Consider the following 14,584-nt stretch of genomic DNA (forward strand, 5'->3'; position numbering starts at 1 on the left):
TGTCGGGGGGCTGAGAGCCCTTGATAAAAATTACCTCAACGTTGAACAAAAAGGTTATAAGAATATACAAAAAACGAATCAGCGAAAGAAAAAAAACTGGGAGGGCAGGGTCGAAAAAGTGCAATATAGAAACGAGAAAAAGGACAAACGGCGGACTCGAGGTACAAAGCGCACACTGCATTAAAAAAAAATTATGCATTTACATGATACTGCAGGCTCCCTGTGAATTCACCGTCTCTGGAAATATAGGAGTGGCCTCGAATTGGTTAATCTGCTGTCTCTATATTTATAATTCACTACCTATATTTGTTATAATCACTATATATATTTAATAATAGTCAACCCACATGACATTTTGGGCTATTTCTAGTGGTTATGGCACCAAGTATTTATTTGGGATAATTCTCTGTGTGGTGCATGATGGTCAATGTTATTGAAATATTTTGAAACGATAGGGTAAGGAATATATGAACGAAACCCTTTCGTAGAAAATGCATGCACCTTGAGCAAATACGTTGGTCTTAAAAAAAAAGAATGGCATCTAAAATACGGATATTGCTGTTTACTGGGATTTTATAGTCACCACAACAGGAGATAGAATGGCGACACAAATATTCCCTAATGTTTTTTAAGGACGAGGCTTTTTTTCGGCTTGAATTGAGTAGTCATGTAAATGGCCAAACACGCAGCATGCACGTGGCATGCCCGAACACGCATAATGACCTGTTAATAGAATACTCCTGTAAAGCATAGACTTCAACCCCGGTGACGCTGGAGGGCTCGGGGCCCCCGCTCCCCTCTCGCCGAATATTTACCGCACCCCCTACCCCCGTATTTCACGCATGCATAACACAGTTTCAAGAAACATTGATGCATTACGTATTAACCACGTTATATGTATTTTCACTGATACCTTTGAACGGTTGCATCAGCACACGAGTCACGATCAGTGAGTGTCTTGATGTATCGTTCGAACAGCAGCGAGCAACGTATGGCGCCATGCTTAGCAAGAAATGGCTGTGAAGAATGGTTCGACTTACCTCACTGAACGAGAGGGCGAACCGGCGCTCCAAAAGGGCCACCGCTCACTTTTACTAAATTACGGCTCACTCCTTCTTTTATAAGAGCGGTTGAAAAGACAGCCGAAGGCAAGTACTCTCTCAATCACTGTCTTAAGAGAGTGGTTGCGGCTCTTACGAGGAAGGGCGAGAGAGAAGTTGCTTTGTCGACCGGCTAACAGAAGCGCGGAAGTCCCACCCAGCCACCAGGCCGCATCGAAAAGGTTCGGGAGGTTGAGTTGGCGCGAATCAGTTAACGAGAGAAAAAGACAGCGCCGGCTTTCTCTCTCTCAAATAGAACCATTGCTCGCTCCTGAGAGACCCAGACTTAAGTGATCCGGTGAGCCATTGCAATAAGCCATTGCAATAATCTTAAGTACATCAGGGCTATACTTAAGGTCGCAAAATTGAAGGCTGTCGCATATGCGCAAGAACGAACTGCAAGAGACGCTGGGTACCCCACCTTTTCAGAACAAAACTCTGTCATGGGGTGTGTTGTGCACTAACCTCATTTCAAGATTCTGGCTAGTAGTACTATATACAAGCAATGCACCTAACCCCCCAATCCATGCATACCACTGCACTAAATTACGCAGTAGTCTTCGACAAAAGGGATACATAATAAATACCCACCAACAAATCTGTGGATATTGACAGAAGTCCGGTTCTGTTCTGTTTTATGTGTATTTTGAATAATTGAATATGTACTCTCAATAAATTATCATGTTCTATCATCGCAGTTAGACCTGTGGAGGAAAATGTATGCGCACCTATTGATGAGCAAATACATTTGATATATTATTCCAATTAGCTGAGACTTGATTATGTTGTATCCACCTCATCCCTGCAAACGTACCCATATCATGTGCCCTACATTCTGCTGCTCACTGATATGCTCGCTTGCCTTTGGAATCAAACATGCCATCCTTCTCCCTCAACGTGGTGGGCCTGTTTAGTATTGGAGGAGCTAACGAACCAGTTGACACTGGTGCTGCTGTTAGGGACGTTTACTGCGTTTTATTTATTTATTTATTATTTATTTACAAATACTGCAAGCCATAACGGCCCACGGAGGAGTGGTGCAAAAACTAGCTGCCAGCTTGATACATCATACACATTGCTCAAGACCACAAAACATGCAGAAACACACAAAAATCTTGGAGAAAACATTGGTGAATGATACAATTACAGACTACAAATTTAAAAAAATACATGAGATAATCTTCGAGTTCCTTCGCGAAATTATTTCATTCCGTTATTTTTACCAAGGAATTCCAATCTGCAATGGTTCTTGGAAAAAAACTTTGTTTGAATGCTTCCGTGCGCGCAAAAATTGGGACTAAGGAATTATTGTGCCTATGTCTGGTTTTTCGTGCTGTTGATCGCTTTATGCAATTACTTGAATCTAAACTTACCTTATGTGTAAGAATTTTGTACAAAAATATTAACCTGCTAACTTTTCTACGAGTCTGTAATAGAGGCATACCGCGTTGCTTCATCATAAGTGATGGGGAATCTAGCCTTTTATATTTGCTGAATACAAAGCGAATAGCTTTTCTCTGTACCCGCTCCAACTGATTTATATCTTTTTTGTTATGAGGGTCCCAAATTATCGCCGCATATTCAAGCTTTGTCCTAATAAGTGCATTATAGGCAAGTAATCTTGTTTCAATCGGAGCCGTTTTAAGTTCCCTTTTATAACATTTTTCTCCGTTTCTCTTTTTCCTCTTCCTTAATCACCATCGGTTGTTTTTTCTTCGCATCACATGGCCTGTACAGATCCATTTCTTTTGCTCTACTGTCTACACGAACATTATGCGCTTTTTTCTCCGACCCCTTGAACAAGTTTCACTTTTGTTATCATTCACCTTTGCATTTCTTATTCTATAGCTCTTTATGTTGTCCTCCAAATTATGCTTACCTTCTTTCGCTAGACTATGCTTGCGCCAAACAGGGCAGTATGCTAGCATGAGCTTATCTGTATTTCTTTCTTAGGGAACACAGGCAAACTAAATTTCATTACCTCCTAATACTTGCTCAAGGTGCCCAAACCAAGGCTGGTTTTCTAACTTTCGTGTTCATATGTAAAACTTCGACCTGTCCTACAATTTCCTTAGTTGCTGCCATCTAGCTCCAACAATTCACAGCGAGGAGCAAATCGGAGTGTGTATATATTAATGTTCGCGTTAACGTAGTATTTTTTTTTTGCTGCATTATACTGAGCCTATTAGTTCTGTTTGGGAGATCAAATTGAGGTCATACAGAACATATAAAGAAGTTTCCGTTCGGTGTACTTTGCTGTCATATTGTTCCACCCTTTTTGTAGATCTCGATAATTTGCTGAAGAAGCAATTAATTTCTTTTCAGGCAATGGCTCCAGCCGAAGACTGCATAACGCTACTGATAATCTGGACTTTCTCGCGATAGGGAGTCCTAACCCCGCTAGCGTAACTGGATCTATAAACAAATATGATATATAAAGTATTTACAAGAAAATAATTTAAAATAGATGGCAAGGTAAAACGAAAACGCATGGAAAGTAGTAGGCAGCATAAAACAGCATGAAAAGAGGATTTAAAGATGAAATACGAATGCGAGGAGAGGAGTGGGCAGGCGGTAATTTTCATCAGTAACTTCTGAGAGAAGGTGGCGGGCACGTTAAGAGGGGAGAAGAGTTTTATGTTGGCCAAGGCTAAAGTCTGGAGGAACCCTCCTCATAACATTGGAAGGAACCCTCCTCATTGCCTGTCGCTCTCTCCCGCTCTCAGAGAAAACATAAGGAGGAAACTGCAATGTTATTTGCATCGAACAAGATAAAATCCAACGTGTATGGCTGCGATAATTTGAGTTTGATTCGCTCGGGTATTTTGTCAACGCAAACAGGTGATCACCACTCGTAGCGGTGATCGTAAGGATGAACAAGTAACTTAGAAAGTTTAGCCCCACTATTTATTTACATCGTCAAAACCCCGCGCTCACATCCCTACGTGCAACTATCGGGGTAGCAGAGAATCGTATCCCCAAATGCAAGAAAAGAACAAAATACATTGCTGACAAGGAGATGACATCTTATAAGCGCGGCTGTCTCCTCATATAGTGCAGCTAATAAGTTTATGTAAAGTTTATGTGAAGACAAAACATTCCTAGAATTTTTCTCAGAGCTTTCGCGCGCAGGTATGAGACGTGTAACTGTGTACTTCTTTTACTTAATGCATAAGCAGAGTACTCACAGTTAACTTTGAAATGGTGAACCGAAATCAAATTCCTACAGTGCTTTCGATCTTAAACGTTCAAAAACTGAAATTAAATGCCGCATCCGAAGGTGCAGTTACTTAAGTAGTGTTACCGCAGAAATGTTTGGGCGCCTTGCTTCATTTTTTTTCTTATGTGAATTGCTTAATGAACAATATGCTCTTTATTTTAAAATTGTTTTCTTATAAGCAATTGTTTTGCGAAAAGTGGATGTCTGCGGCTTTGCGCAGAGTTCATTTGTTGTGGCTTCAACAAAAACATATGTTGTTTATCTAAACGACGCTGCAGAAAAATATGTTTAAGCAGCTGCTTTTAAAAAGTCATAAGTCATTAGTTCAAATACCCTTTCCGCGTGAGGCGCTTTATAGGGATTTTCTATTCTAAGGGTAAAGTGTTGCCTTCATTTGTATGCCTTTGATATTTGTGTGCACGTCGTATTGATGTGTGAAATGGTTGTTGCAGTTACAAAAACAAAAATAAACAAAATAACATGATTTATTGTTGAGGAGCCTCTTCCCTCGGCTTGATCACAGCAAAATATGCAACAAAAATACACCTGCTTAGTTTTTGGGTCAAACATTAACATTTATCCGCAGAGACACCTCGTTAGGGGCTATTATTTCAGCCCTAAGACGTATGAATCACTGTTTTATTCCCAAGTTCATCTTGCATTACAATTTAGCAGTTGCATATCTGTAATATTATTGCCATGTATTGGTGAAAAGGAAGCTTGAAATTCATTGGAATAAACTCCTTATTGTCCTGACTTGCGCCCGCAAAATGACTCATCGATTAAATGGCGGCGATAAATTAAACGTGCTCACTGGTCGTCGAACAAATGCCGTTGCATCCGTCAAAGTTGGGCGGCGAAGAAACATCTAGGTAAAGCCGCAAACGGTGACTAAAACAATTTCGAACATTGCAGAAACACACGTGAGGGGTCGGAATATTCGAGAAAGTCTCGACGAATCTTACGTGGCAAGAAATTGATAAAGGTGCGTCTTGCTCTATCGAGCATGAACCAATGGAATTAATCTGCGTACCAGTATCAGAATATTAGGGCCTCTTTCTGTGGTAAGAACTAATAAATATTTGACTTCCTTGCGGCAAACTCTCCCTCAAAAAGGCATCGACCCAATACTTACAAACACAAAAAGGTAAACATAATAACTTTACTGCGCAAAATAAGGTTTGAGGTGCACGACGTGAACGACCTCTGAATGCTCCCAGCGCCGTTGGGGTGGGATCGCGCCGTCGGGGATAACCTTGTATTTAAGCTGCGCGATGCGTAGAAGGAGTCTATGGTGCGAAGTACCGCCGAAAAAGCTTTTCACTCAGTCTAGGGTGGCGTGTCAGCGTCCAAGCCCACACTTGGTAGCCCGTCCTGAAATCTGCTCCGCGTAGTCGCAAGTTGTATATTCGGGCGTCAGAGCGTTGCTGAACTTTTATGCACAGCCCCGCTAGCAGTCGGGCTTCCTGTGCACGCTGAAGGTAGGCGGAGACGTCCAGGTTCTCCTCGTCGGTTACGTGCAACAGCATTGTGTGGGGCGTCGTCGTGGGATGCTTGTCGAATACAAGTTTGAACGGGGCCGCTCTGGTTGTCTCCTCGACGGCCGTGCTATAGGAAAAGATCACTTACGGCAGGTTGGTGTCCCAGGTCTTATCCTCGATGTCAACGGACATTGAAAACATGTCCGCGATCGTTTTGCCTAGGCGCTCCTTAAGTCTTTTGGTCTGTTAATGGTACGCTGTAGCACGACAAAGGTTTGCATGACTGTAGGTCAGCATGGCTTGCGTCATCTCTGAAGTGAATGCTGTTCTTCTGTCCTTGGTGAGCACTTCTGGGGAGCCATGTCGCACGAGATTCGTTCAACAAAACTTAGTTAAATAGCTGCGTTGCCATTAGGCAAGGCTTTCGCTTCGGCGTAGCGACTAAAGCAGTCAGTGGCGACGACGATCAACTCGTTACCAACATATGAAATCGAAAAGAGGCCAAGCAGATGCATCCCAATTTATTTAAAGAGTTTGGTCGGGGCGGTATATGGGTCAGCCAGCAGACGAGCTGATCTTATCGGCGGCTTCGAACGTCGCTGGCATCACGGTACGTTTCCACGTAATGGGCGACATCGGCAGGCAACCGCGGCCAGTAAAACCTCTCTTGAATCCGATGCACGTGCGCGCCTTCCCGAGGTGCCCTGCTGTCAGCTCATCGTAGAAAGCCTGAAAAAGTTATTTTCGGAGATCATTAGGTATGACAAGCAGGCATAGGGTCGTGTTGCAATCGAAGTTGTTCATAAGAGCGTTGTTGCGCAACGCGAAGGATGACAACTGACGTCTCAACACAACAGGAGGTGAAGCGGTCTTTCCGTCTTAGTAGACGTGTAGGTCTTTCAACTCAGGGTCCGAGCGCTACTATTGAGCGAAGCTGCTGGCACTTTCTTGCCCAAAGAATGCTTCGTCGCCGTCCTCTTTTGAGTGCGGGTCCGAGGGGGCCGTTGCAAGCAGTCCGAGTCTGAACGTTTGCTCTTGGACTTGTAGATCACAGTGATGTCGAATTCTTGGAGCCAGCAGAGCCCATGGTGATCGCTTACTACTTTCAATGGCCGAACGCATATTTTTGGACGAAACTTCTACGTAGCCCAGATGATCGCGAAACATTCTTTCACAGTCGTCGAGTAATTCGGTTTGACTTTTGAGAGTGACTTGCTCGCGTAAGCGACTTTTTCTACTCCGGCATTTCTTTGAAGGAGGACGGTGCCTAGGACAATGCTGCTTATTTCATTGTAAGAATTGGTGTCCGTACATTCATCAAAATGTCTAAGGAAAGGTAGGGCCTGTAAGGCGCTTGAGTCCTCGAAGGCTTCTACTTAAGAAGCTTTCGGCTCAAATTGTACGTTTGCCTTTGCAAGCAGTGTCAAAGGTTCGGCGAGGCGCGAAAAGCTCAAGACGAATCGTCTATATTACGAGCGCTGTTCGAGGAATCAGCGTACAGCTTTCTTATGAACTTGCTGGGGAAAGTTCGCTCTGTTTTGCAGATGTTTTGTTTGGGTCTGGACGAACACCGTCCTTGCTCCCGATGTGGCTCAGGAACAACAGTTCTTCGTAAGTGAAGTGGCACTTCTCTGCTTTCGGCGTTAGCGCAGTTGACTTGATTGCGTCGAGCACTGTGCGAAGCCGTTTCATATGGTCTTCAACGTGGAAGGGAAGACTACGACGTCGTCTAAGTACATCAGACAAATATGGCACTTCAAGCTAGTCAGTACGATATCCATTACACGCTGGAACGTCGCGGTTGCGGAGCAAAAGACAAATGGCCTTATCTTAATCTCGAAGAGGCGGTCTGGTGTGATGAACGCAATCTTCTCGCGGTCTCTTTCGTCGAATTCAATTTGCCAGTAGTCGCTTTTTCAATCCGTTGACAAGAAGTACCTTGCGTTGCAGAGCCGGTCCGGTGTGGTGTCGATGCGGGGAAAAGGGTAAACTTCCTTCTTCTTTATGCTTTTCAAGTGACGATAATTGACTCCAAACCAAGTTTCTCGTCTTTCGTCTTCACCAGGATGACGGGTACTCTCCAGGGGCTCTATGAGGCGTCTGGATGACGCCGTCACAAAGCATTTCACCGACTTGTTTTTGGATGGCGTGGTGTTTGTTGCAGATTCGGAGGGAATCTGCAAACAGAACGAAGAGGACGAAGATGCTTGCGACTAGCGCACAGTAGAAAGACTGAGCGCCATGTTGGCACATTCACAGTCGTTAGAACAGCCAGGTATTAATTGTACTCAGAGGCGGCTTAGGTGTAGGCCCTCCTTCTACTATATATTATGGTGCCGAAATCCAACAGGGTAATCTGAGCTCCTCCTGGCAGCTCCTCCACGATCCTTCATGGAGTTTGCGAAAGGAATGCCAATGATCCTTGCAAAGGAGCTCCGCCATTGAACTCCACAGGAAGTGAAGAAAGGTCTTCGGCGATACGCCATGGACCGCATCATGAGAAAGCGAGTCATCAACGAGAACATCAGACACGGCTCTGCCATGAGGCAAGTAAACTACTCAGATCGAACTAGCGGACAAAGCTTGACTCAAAGCTCATTGATTCCTGACTAAGAACCTACAACGATGGTCTGTGAGTGCTGATGAGAAAATGCATGTGTTCAAAGTTGGCATTTGTGAAGAAGACGTCGAAGCTGTACAGGAGTACGAGGCGATGGCCAGACGAACAATGATGCTCCTCAGCCGCCACATTGAAGGCCTTCTGGTGCCTACTCCCGTTGCCGATAGTCGTCATTTTACGAAGAGAGCAGATGAGCTCCCTGCCGCAGCATCAGCTACGAGCGCAACTTTACCGGAAGAGTTCGCCGAACCACCTTTGCTGGTAACGACCGATTCAGTCATTGAGCTTAAAGCGAGGCAAGTGGCAAGTGCCAGAGGTTTTGCGCCAACGCCTGATTTCCGTTTATTCTAGTCAACCCCAAAGCCATCAACAGAGGAAGCCCACTATGAAGATGCATCGCAGACACTCATAGATAAGTTTGGTAACTTTAAGTGGCTCCAGAGTGCTGTCAGTGCTCACCGAGCAGTGGCTGCCGTACTGTGGGACGCATGTTCTGAAGAAACCATGCACTTAAAATATGAGGACTGTTCGGATGCAAATGGAGACACCGAGAAGGACAACCTCCTACCGCTCTCCTTGGACGTCGCATTGAACGAAGATGAAAGCACCGGCACACAGCTACGTGGGGGCGATTCCCAGATTGTTTTTTTGACCCAAAAGGTTACATGGCGCTGTTGAAAATGTGAGACAGGAGGACATCCAGAGCAATGGCGAAAAGCTTACAGACAGTGCCGACCCTGTGGATGAAGAACGAAGCGAGGATATTCTACTCTGTGAAAGTGATGAGGATGTCATTGCTTCCGATGGCGAGCTAAGTCAATGGAACGTGAGTGATTTTGCGTTCATGCTATAAGGCACCAAATTGACAGTGATTGGATTGGATTGGTAAAACATTTTGGGCCTGCAGTAGAACGCGCGCTCCGGACGGGGCCTACGTCGTACTCTGGGCACCGGCCGCGCGGCCTGGGCCCCGCTTGCCGTTGCCGGCTCGCTGGTTCCCTGCCGGGCCAGCGCCGTGATGACCTGCTGGACGGCCCAGAGTTGTTCCTCTTGATTGTCGCTCCCTGCAGCTACTTCCAGTCGCGGCGGGATCCTCCCACACTTAGCTTCTTCCTGGTACTTGTTGCAATTCCACAGAATGTGTGCGAAGCCGGCCGTCTTCGTTCGGCAGACTGCATTTGTCTATCGGTTGCATCTCGGGATACATTCTGTGCCTCAGCGACGGGCTGGGGAGTCAGCCCCACCTGTAGCTGTCTGAATAAAACAGCTTGCGCTCGACTGAGCCCCGAGCAAGGGGGTGGAAGAGTTTTCGAGCTAGGCGGAACTCCTTGGTTATTTCGTTGCAGTCCGTCATTCGGTACTTGGTGCTGAACCACAGCGGCCAGTCGACCGAGGCGCGGTCCCTTAGCGCGCGCCTCGGCATGTGCCGTCTCGTTGTGGTTGGCGTTGCGGTCTGACGCCTCGCCAGGAACCACGGTCTGACGCCTCGCCTCGTTGCGGTCTGACGCCTCGCCGGGAACCACTTGATTCTCACTTGTCTGCCGCCATCATCGTTCATGGTTGCCTGCAGTATGCGCACCACTTCCTTCGCTATCCTGCCTTTGGCGTCATTTCTCACCGCCTGCCTCGAGTCGGATACCAGTGTGTGGCAGTCGCGGTCTGCAATGGCCAGAGCGATGGCCACCTCCTCCGCTTGTTCTGCCTTGGTGCATCTCGTGCTGGCGGTCGTGCGAACGGTACCGGTCGCGTCGACGACGACCGTCGTGAAGCCGTGTATCTTGGCGTACTCAGCCGCGTCAACGTAGCATGCGTGTGTGTCGGCCGCGTGCTGGTCTATCAGAGCCTTGGCTCTCGCTGCTTTCCTCCCTTTGTTATACTCCGGGTGCATGTTCATCGGTACCGAGTCCACTCTGATGTTGCGCCTGATCTCATCGGGGACGGGGAGCTGCGTCTGCTCCCTGCCTTGATGTCCCATTCCCAGGTTGTCCAGGATTTTCCGGCCGCCCTTGGTCGTAGACAGTCTTTCGAGTTGTGCGGTGCGTTGGGCCTCCGCTATCTCCTCCAGCGTGTTGTGCACCCCCACCTGCAGGAGGCGTTTGGTGCTCGTTCTTTCGAACAGTCCCAGTGCCGTCTTGTAGGTTCTGCGGATAAGTATATCTATCTTGTTTCTCTCGCTCTTCCACTTGTGGTAGGCCGCCACGTACGCTACGTGACATATGACGAACAAGTGGATCAGTCTGATCAGGCTCTCTTCCCTCATTCCACTTTTCTTGTTCGTGACTCGTTTGAGTAGTCTCATGGCGTTCGCCGCTTTCGCAATCAGCCGGGTGACGGTCTCGCCGTTTCTGCCGTGCGTCTCGATCGTCATTCCCAACACTCTGATCTTGTTGACTCTTGGGATCGCGTTTCCCTCTCTGGTCTTGACTTTAATTGCCTCGTACTCTCTCGGACTGCTCTTGGGTTTTCGGAGCTTGACGGGAGGGTAGACGGCGAGCTCCGACTTGCTCGGCAAGCATCTGAGCCCCGTTCAGTAGAGTTGGTCTTCGATCGCATCAACGGCCGCCTGTAGGGTGGATTCGATGTGGGCATCGCTACCCCCTTCCACCCACAGCGTTCTGTCGTCCGCGTATATCGTATGTCGTGGCCTTCTTCCACTGCGTCGGCAGTGTTCCCTTTTTCCAGAATTTGTTGTAATAACTCGTGAGGCTTTCTATGGATTTGTCGTCGAGGTTCTGAAGCGCCTTGTTGGTGATGCTGTCCAGCCCGGCCGCTGACCTGCTGTTGAGGTCCTGCAGTGCCGTGTGAACTTCTACGTCTATATCTCTGTCGAGACGGGCGTTGGGCAGCCCCCCGTACGGCCCGTGGCACTCCGTGGGCGTAGTCGGCAGGTATCTGTCGATGATTCGTTTCGTCACCTTATTGGCGCCGTGTTTAGCGACTTCTCGATGAATGAGTTTCGCCAGTCGGTCCCTTTGGTCTGACCAGTCGGTTTCTTTGGTCTGACTTAGTCTTGGTTTCGTCGAGCAGATGCTTCAGCAAGTTCGATGTTTTCTCGTTGTGCATCTAGCCGTCGGCAGCGTTGCATATCTCGTTCCACTGTTGCGCACATAGCGTTCGACAGTGGTCTTCGATTGCTCTGTTGAATTCTGTGGCATTCTTTCGTAGCCTACTATTAAGGTGTTGTTTTTTCCGTCTGTTGAGAATGAACTGCTTGGCCCCGATAAGGTGGGTCAGTTGGCTATCCATTCTGTTAGTTTTGAGGTCTGTTACTATTTCCTTGGTTGAATTTCGAACATCTTGGAGGATCATGTTGGTACACGCGTCGATGTCGTCGATTTCGGTCTCTTCCGGCTCCTGATTTCTGTTATCTCTGAAAGCGGTCCAATCGATCCACGTATGTTTCCTGACGTTGGTACTGCTCTGCTCCGGTATGACGATTTCCACGATCATGTCGTCACTGCCGAGGTCCACCCCCGTGTTCCTCCACGTAGACGTGATCGATTCGTTTTTCTTGACGAACGTGTGGTCGGGGCTGGTATCTCGGGACACGGAGTTGCCAATTCTCGTTGGGTAAGCCGGGTCGGTTATGAGGGTATAGTCGAGTTCCGCCGCGCCTTGGGGTAGGTTTCTGCTTTTTGCATTGCTCTTGACGTAGCCCCACGCCGGATCGATCGCATTAAATTCGACGCATGCGATCAGCGACCGAAGTTTACCAGAGAGGCGATAACTAGGAGTAGGTTTCCTTATCAATAAGTATGTAGCGGGTAATACAGATGAATTCTATAATATTAATGAGAGGGTTGCAGGCATCGCAATTAGGCTTAATAAGCGGTATAAACTGAAGGTTGCACAGACCTGTGCACCTACATGTAGTTATGATGACCAGGCAGTTGAAAGCTTCTATGAAGATGTAGAATCGGCAATGCGAAAAGTAAAGACGCAGTATACTGTACTAATGAGCGACTTCAATGCCAAGGTAGGGAAGAAACAGGCAGGAGACAAGGCAGTAGGTGACTATGGCATTGGTTCTAGGTACAGCAGGGGGGAGTTACTAAATGAGTTTGCAGAGCGCAATAACTTACGAATCATGAATACCTTCTTCAGCAAACGGAAGAGCCGGAAATGGACATTGAAGAGTCCTAACGGAGAGACTAAAAATGAAATCGACTTCATAATCTGTTAAAACTCCGCCATTATTCAAGATGTAGAGGTAATTGGGAAAGTGCGATGCATTGACCACAAGATGGTGAGGTCCCGAATTAGCCTAAATCTGAAGAACGAACGCAACAGATTAGTAAGAAAGAAACCCATCAACGAATTAGCGGTGAGGGGGAGGGCAGAAGATTTAAGATTCTCGCTACAGAATAGGTATTCAGCTCTAACTGAGGATGGCAACATTACCCTAGAGGCAAGGAGCAATAATTTCCGAGATATTATTATTGAGTGCGCGGTAGAAATAGGCGGTAAGATAGTTAGACAGGATACCGGCAAACTGTCTAACGAGACGAAAGATTTGATTAAGAAACGCCAGAGTCAGAAAGCTTCCAATCCAACAGACCAGATCGAACTGGCCGAGATATCAAAGCTAATCAATAAAGGCAAGTTGGCCGATATAAGGAAGTATAACATGGAGAAAATTGAGATGCTGTAAAGAACGGGGAAGCCTTAATGCGGTAAAGAAGAAAATGGGCATAGGCAAAAGCCAGATGTATGCGATAAGGGAAAAGGCTGGCAACGTCATCACTAATATGGACAAGATAGTGAAAGTAGCCGAGGAGTTCTATACAGATCTCTACAGTAGCCAAAGTAGTCAGGACCATACTGAGATTGGCGGTAGGGAAAATCAGTCAGACGTTCTACCAGTGACGATGGACGAGGTCAAGAAAGCACTAAAAACTAAGAAAAGGGGGAAATCAGCTGGAGAGGATCAGATAACTACAGATTTGCTGAAGGACGGGTGGGGGGGGGGGGGATATCGTACTGGAAAAACTGGCCACCCTGTATACGCAGTGCCTGGTGTCATCGATGGTACCGGAACCATGGAAGAATGCGAACATTATCCTCATTCACAAGAAAGGGGACTCTAAGGACCTTAAGAATTACAGACCAAACAGCTTACTGTCTGTTACGTATAAGCTATTTACTAAGATAATCGCTAATAGAATCAGGACAACCTTAGACTGCAATCAAGCAAAGGATCAAGCAGGGTTTCGGAAACGATTCTCTACTATCGATAATATCCATACCATCAATCAGGAGTTTGAAAAATGCTCGGAATATAACCAGCCCTCATACATAGCGTTTATTGATTACGAAAAAGCATTTGACTCAGTTGAAACCTCGGCGCTGAAGCAGGCATTGCGAAATCAGGGGGTAGACGAGCCGTACGTTAAAGTGCTGGAAGATATATATAGTGGCTGCACAGCAACCACAGTTCTGCAAAAAGAAAGCAGCAAAATTGCCATAAAGAAAGGTGTTAGGCAAGGAGACACAATATCTCCAGTACTATTCACAGCTTGTTTAGAGGAAGTGTTCAGAGACTTGGAATGGGAGCAGTTAGGGATAACGGTAGATGGAGAATACCTTAGTAATCTGCGATTTGCTGATGACATTGCCTTGCTAAGGAACTCGGGGGAGAAACTACAAGTAATGATTGATGACCTAGACAGGAAAAGTAGAAATGTAGGCTTGAAAATCAATGTGCAGAGGACTAAGGTAATGTTCAACGGCCTCAGGAACAGCAGTTTACATTAGGTATTGAAATACTGGAAGTAGTAGGGGAATATGTCTACTTAGGACAGGTAGTAACCGCAGATCCGGACCATGAAAAGGAAATAATAAGAAGAATAAGATTGGGATGGAGCTCATTTGGCAAGCACTCGCAAATTATGACTAGCAGCTTACCGGTATCGCTCAAGAGGAAAGTATACAACAGTTGCATCTTGCCTGTACTCACCTATGGGGCTGAAACGTGGAGGCTAACCAAGAGAGTTCTACTTAAGTTGAGGACAACCCAGAGGGCTATGGAACGAAAAATGGTAGGGGTAACATTAAGAGATAGAAAGCGTGCAGAGTGGGTCAGAGAAATAACTGAAGTCACCGACATTTTAGTGGAAATTAAGGAGAAGAATTGGACATGGGCAGGACATGTAGTGCGGAGAGA

At 46.5% G+C, this 14,584-nt stretch overlaps 1 long non-coding RNA gene across 1 annotated transcript in view; it reads right to left on the minus strand.

The window, feature by feature from the left end:
* Positions 1 to 4,346, minus strand: part of LOC146174514 (uncharacterized) — a 28,024-nt gene extending 23,678 nt beyond the window's left edge. Inside the window, exon 1 of the long non-coding RNA XR_014702399.1 lies at positions 4,289 to 4,346. This is a non-coding gene — a long non-coding RNA (uncharacterized LOC146174514). The remainder of the gene's footprint in view (positions 1 to 4,288) is intronic.
* Positions 4,347 to 14,584: the final 10,238 nt, after the last annotated feature.

Source organism: Amblyomma maculatum, chromosome 11 (assembly GCF_055883805.1).
Source record: "Amblyomma maculatum isolate TAMU_Amacu chromosome 11, ASM5588380v1, whole genome shotgun sequence".
NCBI classification, from domain to species: domain Eukaryota; kingdom Metazoa; phylum Arthropoda; class Arachnida; order Ixodida; family Ixodidae; genus Amblyomma; species Amblyomma maculatum.